Source organism: Pangasianodon hypophthalmus, chromosome 13 (genome assembly GCF_027358585.1).
Source record: "Pangasianodon hypophthalmus isolate fPanHyp1 chromosome 13, fPanHyp1.pri, whole genome shotgun sequence".
Taxonomy (NCBI): Eukaryota; Metazoa; Chordata; class Actinopteri; order Siluriformes; family Pangasiidae; genus Pangasianodon; species Pangasianodon hypophthalmus.
The window spans coordinates 18,183,013-18,194,504 of record NC_069722.1 but is presented as its reverse complement, the minus strand read 5'-3'; the positions used below and the strand labels follow the sequence as shown (position 1 = coordinate 18,194,504).

The window sequence follows — 11,492 nt, the reverse complement described above, 5'->3', positions numbered from 1 at the left end:
GGACAAGAATGACATCTGTGAAGCTAGACCAGTAGCCCTGGCTGGATTACCTTTGTTCTTCAAAGAAGACACATCTGGCATTTTCAGAAATTTCTTGGTAATCTAATTTCCTACATTCTCCTTGTGTTTTTTCAAAGGTCTTTATTTTTCTATTCATTCGATTCTTCATTCTGATATATGTTTGTCTTTGTGTGTTGGACTGTCCAGTATGTCATGTGAATTCAATTAGTACATGATTCTATGCAACGTCTTCTGGTTTCAGAAAGACGAGCGAGCTTGAAGGATTCCAGGACTGTCCAGTTGCACTTGTGGCTATTGTGGAAGATGTTGGTGTTGGTGCCCAGGTTCCCTTCAAACTGCTGAATGTATCAATTGTCCTTGAGGATCAGATTATGATGTCTTTGAAATCATGGCCAGAAGCTGTGGTGGTTTTGTTTGGTTTAATCTATGCTCTTCATTTAGATTAGATTAGATTAGATTAGATTAGATTCAGCTTTATTGTCATTGCGCAGTGAAGGCCTGGCAAAGCATCTCCAGGGAGGAAACTCAGAATTTGAGTTTTGAGAACATGGGCTCCAGACTTCAGGCAGTCATTGATGAAAGGATTTTCATCCAAGTATTAAAATTATGGTTATATTTACAATTGTGTCACTTTGTCCAAATACCTTTGAGCCCCTGAAAATGGAAGTACTTTGCTTACAGTAAAATTACAGTAATTCCTAAATGGTAAATGCCATATTTTTGTGGGACCTCTCAAAATAAAGCTGAAAGTCTACACTTTGATTACATCTTGATGTTTTATTTCAAATCCATTGTGGTGGTGTATAAAGGCTAAATCACAAAAACACCACCATTGTCCAAATACTTCTGGACCTGACTGTGTGTGTGTGTGTGTATGTATGTATATATATTGCAAAGAAAGTAGAGATTAGCTCAGTGCAAATATAGAAGGTGCATGTAGTAATTAGTCAGTAATGTGCAAGGAGGCAAGTTCTGAATGATGTGTAAGGGCAAGTTACCATGGTAGTGCAAATGACAAGATACAGATGGTATCTTTAAGAGTATTTAAGAGTGCACTCAGGCACTGAAGTGTACACCCCTGTTCTGACACCTTTTATATACATCATATATATATATATGACATGGGTCAGAATAGGGGTGTACACTTGAGAGAGGTCAGATGGCTGACAGCTGATGGGAAGGAACTGTTCCTGAGTCTGCTAGTGTGACAGCGAATGACTCCTGCGTTTCCCAGGTGGTAGAGGGGTACACAGACCATGGTTGGGGTGAGAGGTGTCTTTGATTATAATTCTCACCCTCTTTGAGCTACCCAGTGAAGTTTGCTAGCTTCTTTGAATTCATTCAGGTTGGGTTTCTAAATCTTAATTATGGGGGGAAAAACAAACAAACAAACAAACAAAAAAAAAAAACACAGCTCAAACCATAGATACAGGCTTTGAAAAATGAACTAGAATAATGTACCAGGCTGTCATGTGCCTTTTTTTGTTCTGTAGTGGCAGTGAAAAATGTAACAATTAAATTGAAAACCGAAGAAGGATGGTTGTTCTGTCCATCAGTTGCATGTTCATTATTATTACTTATTTTATATTATTTATTTTTTATTTAACTTGTGTGTACAGGCACATGCTTTTTCTGTTAATGTAGCACATGCAGTTAATGTATTAATGTACTAAGACAATGCCTTATATTTTGGATTACATATTATTTTCCTTATTTTTTGGTTTGTGTACAGCCACATGGTTTTCCTGTATACATGCCTTTTCTCTTAATGTTCTAGTGTACTTTGCATCTGTTAATGTACTGTAATGTAAAGGAGATTAATATTTTATATATTTTATTCAGACAGTGGGAACTGAAGATTTGTTTTGCAGTTTGAATGATCAACTGCGTTGTTTACTTTTTACTCTGAGACTACCGTGTTTGATCGTATTAATCAAACTGAAGATGAGTTTTTTTTTCAGGGAGTTTAAAAATAAATTGTTTTATAAATCTTTAAAAGTTTTTGCTTATTCTATGTTCAAATGTGATTTTTCAAAGTAATTAAATAAATCTAGAGGTTTATTACAAGAAGTTTAACCAGACTTATATGGAGAACAGAGGGTACATCACACCACCAGCTCTTTGTAGAAAAGAGATCACTTTATTGCCAATTTTATTTGGGAAAATAGAACATTATTTAAATAAACATCTAAATAAGTTCCACAAACGTTAACTCTGTACGTCCTGGCTAGAACAAACGGCGATACACAAGTGACACTCCAACACTGCACTACACTCTCGTGGTCATTCCCCACCCCACACAGCACAGCAACATCGTGATTAAACACTAAGCATGTACACAGTGGAAAAAATCAGCGCTTTCCCTAGCTCAGCATGCACAGAGTTATTCGTGGGAACTTTAAAACTCACAAATACAACATACACACAACAAACAAAAAGAATTTAAAAGGTAAAACACTTCCCCGTTTCCAGGAAACAAGACCCCACCCAGGGGTCTAGGGAAAGGAATCAGCCGTGCCGAGTCAACATCCTCAGAGACAGCACGCGCTCTTCGGTCCTTTATTCCATCCCGACAGTCACGGCAATCAATGACTTTCAAAGAATCACAACGTCACTGGTACTGATGAGTACCCTCTGTGCAGCACACTTTTACTGGGAAACTGATGAGTCCTCTTGAAACAGCACCATCCCTTTGAGACGCTCCTTGAACAGGTGGCCAGCGCTCCTAAATTCCCCCCACTATCTAACTAAACCCAAAAAATACACTCTATCTAGCCATCTTCGTTGCGGACAAATCCTAATGGTCTCGAGCAACACAAAAGCGTCCCAGTCCTTCCCCTGTGCGCAAAAGCGAGTCACGTTCACTCTAACGCCACGCTTTAATGAAAGCCACCCCTCTGTGCCAAGAGCGTGTGTCCCCCCTTAAGATGTTCGTGGGTTATTCAGAAACGCGGCACTTCACAGACCGGATCTGAACTTCGCGCATCATTCAGGTAGATGGCAAGACTCAAGAGATGGCGCAGCCAAAATCAAGATACCAAAAGAGGAAAGAAAAGCACGAAAAAGAGGAGAGAGCGAGACGGGGAAGACAGCTAGTCACCCAGTTTTTCAAAAAAAAAAAAAAAAAGGTGATTTATTGTTCCCCGTTTTATGTTATGATTCTGAAGCTAGTCTTTATGAAGCTGTTTTAAGTAACATAAAATAGAAATTCTCTCAGTTACTCGCCCCGATGTTTATCCACTGGAAATTGTAACAATATTTCCATGCAATCGAACAATAGTAATGGAGCAGCATTCATAAAAAGATGAAAAATCACCAAGCAACAATAAAACTGCTCTAGTGATGTATATTCAAGGTTCCCACAGCATTGGAACAGTATTCTGTGAGGAATTGATCGAAATTTACGCTGTAAATCTGCTTTAATTATCACGGGTGATTTTATGAAATAAGTGCTGTAATAACGTCCGATTTGTGAGTGAATCGTTTGAGTTGGTTCGTTTCAATGAATTGGAGAAACCCATTGATAAAACTAGTCTGAATGATTCATTCACGAATAGAATAGTTCAGTGATCCTGTCGCTGTTTGTGTGTGCTGGTGTGTGAAACTTATAATTCACTCGGTGAATAATAATAATAATAATAATAATAATAATAATACATTTCCTTGTTCTCGTATAAGATGTTCCTTTACCTATAAACTCTCCCTTCTGTGTCAGAAACAAACACTGTAACCACTCATGCCTTGAGTGAAGAAGATCATGTGGAAAGAAGATAAGATAATTGGGGGATGGGGCCTTGGGGCCTGGAGTACAAATTAGCCAGGGGGCCCAGAAACCCTAGCGGCGCCCCTGCCTCCAGGTGAGTTCAATCAGTCTCTGCCTTCCGTCAATGGGAAGAGATCGCGCTGTGTAAAAGCTCAAGTAGGCGGGGTCAAAGCCAGACAAAAGAGCAGCATCCCCAGCATTCATTACAGTAAGAATAACAAATGATATGAGTTTGCAAACACATGATTCACAATATTATAATCCACTCTTTCTATGAAAGACACAACTCAATTTAATAAAATTAGCAATAAATAAATGAATAAATAAATAATTTTAAAAAGAGAAAATAACTTTTTGACTGTAGGAGTTACACATGTAAAACCAAATGCACTATGATACAGTCTATTATTCATACCAAGTACAGCACATAGATTTTAAGAACTCAGTTTTTAATTTTTTTAAAGAAAACACAGGTGAAACTATAATCACTATGTAGTCTATTATTATCAACTACAGTAAATCGATTTTTAAAAAAGAATTTTAATTATTTTTCTTTTTTCGCAAAATAAAAAAAAAACATTAAAATAAAAAAAAAACTCAGTTTTTAAAATCTATTTTCTGTAGTTGGTAGGAATAATAGACTGTATCATAGTGCATTTGGTTTTACATCTCTAACACCTACAAGCAAAAAGTTATTGAATTTTAATTCTTTTTCTTTTTTCAAAATAATAATAAGTAATAACATTCTAATAAAAAAAATTAAAAATTGAGTTTTTAAAGTCTATTTGTATAGTTAGTAGCAATAACAGACTATATCATAGTTTTATATGCATTTAGTTTTATATGTGTAACTCCTACAGTCAAAAAGTTATTGAATTTAAATTATCTTTCTTTTTGAAAAATAAAAAAGCATAATAAAACCTGAGCTTTATCTATTTGCTGCGGTTGATAGGAATAATCGACTATCATAGTGCATAGTGGTTTTACATGTATTACTCCTACAAGCAAAAAGTTTTTGAATTTTGATTAATTTTCTTTTAAAATAATAATTAATTAAAACAATAAAAAAATGAGTTTTTAAATTTTATTTGCTGTAGTTGATAGCAATAATGAACTGTACCATAGTACATTTGGTTTTACATGTGTAGCTCCTACAAGTTATTGAATTTTAATTATATTTCTTTTTGTTAAACAAAAAACCTTGATTATTTTCAAAATTTAGTTCTGTCTTTGATAAGAAGAATGAAGCATATTGTAGTCTGAATCATAATATTTGTTGAGTTTAATTTCTATTTGTTTACAGAAAAAAATTAGCACTAAAAATGCTTGCTTTTTTCTTTCTTTTTTCGTTTTTTTTTTTTTAAAGACTAACCCTGGGTTTTATGTCCCATAATAGGTTCATATGCGTAATCATTCATTTAAAAATGTGTATCATTAATAATCATTAATAAAATATATGCTATAAAAAATAAATAAATACTATATCCATACTGTATCCTAACACTGCAAAACGTTAGATAATCTGCGAATTAGACAACTATAATTTTGGTAGAATCTTACACAGTCGCCCATGTCATGCACTTTTTAAACGGTCCCTTACTGACCCCATTACTATAAATCTCCGATGACCTGCGTTTCTGAAAGTTTAGCTTCAGCTGGCTTTAACGGGAGAAAATGCAAACATATATTCAGTTGTACTTGGTTCTCAGTCCACTAAAGAGTAAGAAAATACACATTTTGTCCTTTTGTCTGTTTATTTCTTGAGAATCTCGAATGTGCAGTGAATTACAATATAAAACCAACTTTACCACGGTAATCGGCTATATAAATTCCGGAAAAAAAATTGAGTTTATAAATTTATTTAGCATGTCATTTAATGTTAATAGTTATGGATTCGCGTAAACTCTGGTAGCGCATTCATAAACCATGAAAAGCGAAAAAGAAGCTTAGAAAACTGTTAACAAAGAATGCTGTTTATTTGAAGACCATGTTAAACTTTTGCCACCGAGTTCACTGTTTTCAGTTTCAGAGTTTTTTTCTTCTTTCTAATTGTATATTTTTATTCGTTTCTTGAAAATTTACGTTCAGTACCTTTGGCACAAATTTAATTCCTTATGTTTGTAGGGACAAAAATCAGATGGTACAAGGATATTGTAATAGGCGGCCAATAATAATACACAAACTGGCTGTCAGTTAAGCGTTCTGGAATGTCAAGGGTCAGTCTCTCCGCTGGTGCGCGGCCCTGCACACTGACACAGGCCTTTCTCCCCAAAAGTAATCCTGTGTTTGTCTGCTTACATGTAAATGCCACTTTTCAGTTCAATTATTTGTATAGCGCTTTTAACAATGGACATTGTCACAAAGCAGCTTTACAGAAAAATATAAATTCAGGATATAAATTTTAAATTTATACATTTATAAATGTATCCCTAATTAGCAAGCCAGAGGCGACGGTGGCAAGGAAGAACTCCCTGAGACTGTATGAGGAAGAAACCTTGAGAGGAACTAGACTCAAAAGGGAACATATTATCTTTATCTGGGTGACAGTGGATAGTGCAACTATATAAATAATTCCCCTGTATGCCTGCTAATTGCCATAAAACCCAAAAATATGCCCCCGTCGTCTAATTGCCCCAAAGCTCAAATATTATTGCTCCCTGACTGCTAACTGCCTCAAACCCAGAAATCCCCTATGACTGCTAAATACACCCAAACCCCCAAATAAATATACCCCTCAATGATTAATGCCCCAAACCCAAAAAAATAATACCCACATGACCACAGGTAAATATAAATACCACCCTGACTGCTGCTAATTCCCCCAAAACCCAAAAATAAATAACACTGGGACTGTTAAATGCCCCAAAAGCCAAATATAAATACTTAATTAAACTGTAATTATCCCAAACCCAGAAATAAGTATCACCCTTCCTTTTAATTGCCCCAAAACCCAAAAAAATTATTCCCGTGATCTCTAATTGCCCCAAACACAACTTTAAATACCACCTGACTGCTTTTTGTCCCAAACCAAAAATAAATATCCCTCTGACCTTTACTTGCCCCAAAGCCCAAAGATAAATGCCCCCACAACTGTGAATTGCCCCAGCCTTCAAAGATAATTACCCTAATGATGGCTAATTGTCCATACACACAAAAATACAATACTAGATTGCTAAATACATCCAAAACCCAAAATAAATATACCAGTAAATGCTAAATCTCCCAAACCAAAAAATAAATGCCCTGACCCCATAACCTCCAGTTGCCCCAAATGGAAATATAAGTACCACCCAGACAGCTAATTGCTGCAGATTCCAAAAATAAACACCAAAAATTTTATTTATTTATTTATTGCCTCTCCCCCACCCCCCTTGGGGGACTGTTGAGACTTTATTTATTTTACTTCATACATTTGTAGATGTGTTGTACTTTGTATTTAAGGGATAGTATGGGTGAGTGGTGGGTGTAGGATGTAACAGACAGGACAGTAGACATGACATGAGGATGGTTGGTGGAGGAGGGGTATGGAGGTGATGTGCAAAGTGTAGTAGTTGGTATGTCAGTTGAGTTAATTAACATGTATAACACCAACTTTGGCTTCTGTGAATGTTCCGTGTATTAATGGCATGTGTTTGTGAGTATTATGCTTGAGATGTGTGTTATGGCTTTGGTTATGTGGTTTGTCTGTAGGGACAGTATTGTTAGCTATTGCAAAGTGATTCCCTGGTGTATGTAGGTGTTGAGTGGTATCCAAATAGAGTTAAATTTGGTCGTTTCATTTTTGATTAAGGCAGAGAGTTTTTCCATTGCTATGTAGTAGATTTTCCAATGTGTGATATTAATGTTATTCCTTAATTTCCAGTTTCTTAGTGTGGTTTTCTTGGTGAGGGTTAGTGCTGTAAGAAGAACTGTTGTGTTTTCCTTTGTGATGTTGATCCCAGATGCATCCCCTAGTCAGAGTGAAGGGGAGACATAGTGTGATTTAGCAAACTAGATATTTCCTTAGTGATTTGTTTCCAGAAGTGCTTAACTGGTGTGCAGTCCCATATGGCATGTATGTAATCGTAAAATGTATTTGCACTGCATGCAGGTGTCAAATTCCCCATAGTCCATTTTATACATGCTATGACCTGTGTTCTGGGTACTATGGATTATTTTGTATTTGTAAGAGAGTTTATTAAACAGAAGCAGCAAATAACTCCAAACAATGAGGCAAAGAGGCGTGGTCGTTGAGTCAAGCAAAAGTCCGGTAACGTGAGAGGCAGTCCAACCAGGCAAACAAAACAAAGCATTAATCCAAAAGACGTAATCCAGAAGTCAGGCACAAAGATCATGAAACAAGAAACAAACAATAGGCAATGAAGAAACGCTCAGTAAGGCAGTGGTAAGCTGACAATACTTCGCAATGAATACAGGTGAGCTAGGCCCTGAAATACATGTGCCAAACAGGAAGTAGGCATAGAAGAAGAAGTACATCAGTATTCGGGAGAGGGCTCCCTCTGGTAGATGGCTGAATGGATATCAGCCTCAGTTGTTACAGTATTGTATCAGGTGCAGGCTAGTGAGAAGTTTGAGAAGTCAGGGTTGTGCCATATGAGAGTGTGTTTGGTCAGCTGGAGTGGAGAATTTATAGTTTTATAAAATTTCCACCAAGCTGTCAAAGTTGCTGCAATCATTGGCTGCAGTCATTGAAGTAGGGGTGGTGTTTGATTGCTGTGGTGATGAATAGTAGATTTGGGATTCTGATTTCTTTGCATAGTGCTTGTTCAGTATCTAGCCATATCTCATTTGTCCAAATGGGTTTTATCTATTTGATTATATATTTGGTTAGTGAAGTAATATTGTTGAAAGTTTGGGGCATCAAGTCTTCCATGATATTTGGGTCTTTGTAGGGTGGTTAATTCGATTCTGGGAGGTTTGCTTTTCCAATAAAATTTAGTGATACTGGAGTTGAGTGATTTGAATCAGAATTAGAATAATCTTTATTGCCAAGTATCGTAGATTTACATGTACAAAGAATTTGTCTTGGTGTACTGGTGCTTAGTAATTTGAACTAGGAAGGGGGAGGGTGAGCTGGAAACATTTAAAATAAGTAATTTATTTTGGGTAGTATCGTCTTTTTTATGGATGCTATTCTTCTAAAGAGAGAGGGCGAAAAATTTATCCATCATTGGAGATCATTATTTATGGTGTTCAGTAATGTATTAAAATTGAGTTATGCAGGTCTGACAGTTTGGTAGCGATATTGACACCAAGATAAGTGATGTAATTTCGGCCAGGAGTCGCTCGTCCATGGTTTTAAAAATTGTTTTGGTAATTAAAGAGGCGTGCTCAGCTGAGAAGCACCCCCACCACAGTGCTTTAGAACTTGGAAATGTCAGGCTTCATGTGAAGCCCTCATCATGTGAAGAACAAGCTTGCGTAAGACCTTCAAGTCTACCTGCTCCACCGAGCAAGGAGACAGACAAGACACCATTCAATCTACTAAGTAGCACTTTCTTTGTCTCTCCACCCATTTTCTCCCACTCTTTATCTGTTAACACATTAACAAGAGTCATCATTTCATCCCTGTTATTTACCATAGGTGCAGGCCACAGCACGATCATAGAAAAGTACACAATTTAGATAACCTACACTCTCTGCAGGCGGCCTCAGCAGACTCCTTCTCGTTCTCAATCGAGCTATGGAACTGCCAATCAGCCGTCAACAAGGCTGATTTCATTCCTGCCTTTGCCACCCACTCCAACCTCAGTTTGCTGGCTCTGAATGAGACCTGGATGCAAAGAGAGAACACTGCAACACCCGATGCCCTGGCCTCCAATTTCAACTTCTCCCACACCACAGGTTTGCTTCTCTCCAAACCATGGAAATTGATCAGCCATAATGTTAAAACCACCTGCCTAATATTGTGTAGGTCCCCCTTGTGCCACCAAAACAGCTCTGACCCATTGGGGCATGGACCCCACAAGATCTCTGAAGGTGTGCTGTGGCATCTGGCACCAAGACGTTCGCAGCAGATCCTTTAAGTCCTGTAAGTTGTGAGGTGGGACCTCCATGGATCGAGCTTGTTTTCCAGCACATCCAACAGATGCTCAATCAGATTGAGATCTGGGGAATTTGGAGGCCAAGTCAACACCTTGAACTCTTTGTCATGTTCCTTAAACGTTTCTGAACAATTTTTGCAGTGTGGCAGGGCGCACTATCCTGCTGAAAGAGGCCACTACCTTTAGGGAATACCGTTGCCATGAAGGGGTGTACCTGGTCTGAAACAATGTTTAGGTAGGTGGTACGGGTCAAAGTAATATCCACATGAATGCCACGACCCAGGGTTTCCCAGCAGAACATTGCCAAGAGCATCACACTGGCTCTGCTGTCTTGACTTCTTCCCATAGTGCATCCTGGTGCCATCTCTTCCCCAAGTAAGCAATGCAGACACACCCAGCGGTCCACATAATGGACAAGAAAATGTGATTCAGAACAGGCCACCTTCTTCCATTCACATGACCATTGTAGGTGCTTTCAGTGGTGGACAGGGATCAGCATGGGCACTCTGACCGGTCTGCAGTTATACAGTCCCATACGCAGCAAGCTGCAATGCACTGTGTGTTCTGACATCTTTCTATCTAAGCCAGCATTAACTTTTTCAGCATTTTTTGCTACCGTAGCTGTTCTGTGGGATTAGACCAGATGGGCTAGCCTTTGCTCCCCATGAGCATCAGTGAGCCTTGGGTGCCCATGACTCTGTTCCCAGCTCACTGGTTGTTTTTCCATGGACCACTTTTGATAGGTACTAACCACTGCATACCGGGAAATTCACCCACAAGACTGCTCTGACCCAGTCTAGCCATCACAATTTGGCCCTTGTCAAAGTCACTCAGATCCAACACTTTCCCATTTTTCCTGCTTCTAACACATCAACTTCGAGAACTGAGTGTTCACTTGCTGCCTAATATATCCTACCCCTTGACAGGTACCACTGTAACAAGATAATCAATGTTATTCACTTCACCTGTCAGTGGTTTTAATGTTATGGCTGATTGGTGTATATCACTCTCTCCCTCTTGCTCCAACACTTCCTTTGAATTTCAAGATGTTACCATTTACTGTCCCTGTCTAGATAAGCCACAAGCAGCTGACATTCTTGCTTTTCTACCTACGTTTGAACTGAAGCAGCTTCCCACCCCAGCAACTCATAAAGCTGGCAAACAGCTCGTCCTCATCCTCACAGGTAACTGCGCCACACAAAATCTTATTACTCCTCTCCCAACCTCTCACCATTTCTTTATCCAGTTTTCTCTTTCTCTTCCCTTACCCCCTCACTGCCTCCACCTTTATCCTCCTTTTGTCACAATCTTTGCAATCTACTGTATGGTCGCACTACTTGTATTGTTCTCTGCTTGATATATTGCTTGCTTGTATTTCCTCATTTGTAAGTCGTTTTGGATAAAAGCATCTACTAAATGAATAAATGTAAATGTAAATGTAAATGTAAAATCTATCTATCTATCAATCTATCTATCTATCTATCTATCTATCTCTAGAGGTATTGGCACCCTAGCTATCTAGTTATCTATCCAACTCTAGAAGTATTGGCACCCTATCTATCTAATCAACTCTAGAAGTATTGGCACCCTATCTAATCGACTGTACAAGTATTTGCACCCTATCTATCTATCTATCTATTTATCATTTCTTCCATTAGATTTGG

The 11,492-nt window shown here is 38.0% G+C and overlaps 1 long non-coding RNA gene across 1 annotated transcript; it reads left to right on the top strand.

The window, feature by feature from the left end:
• The first annotated feature begins 5,412 nt into the window (after window positions 1-5,412).
• LOC117599003 (uncharacterized) lies at window positions 5,413-11,010 on the top strand. The gene is made up of 3 exons (XR_004579431.1): window positions 5,413-5,504; window positions 9,430-9,628; window positions 10,902-11,010. It is a non-coding gene; the product is annotated as an uncharacterized LOC117599003 (long non-coding RNA).
• The last annotated feature ends 482 nt before the right edge of the window (window positions 11,011-11,492 follow it).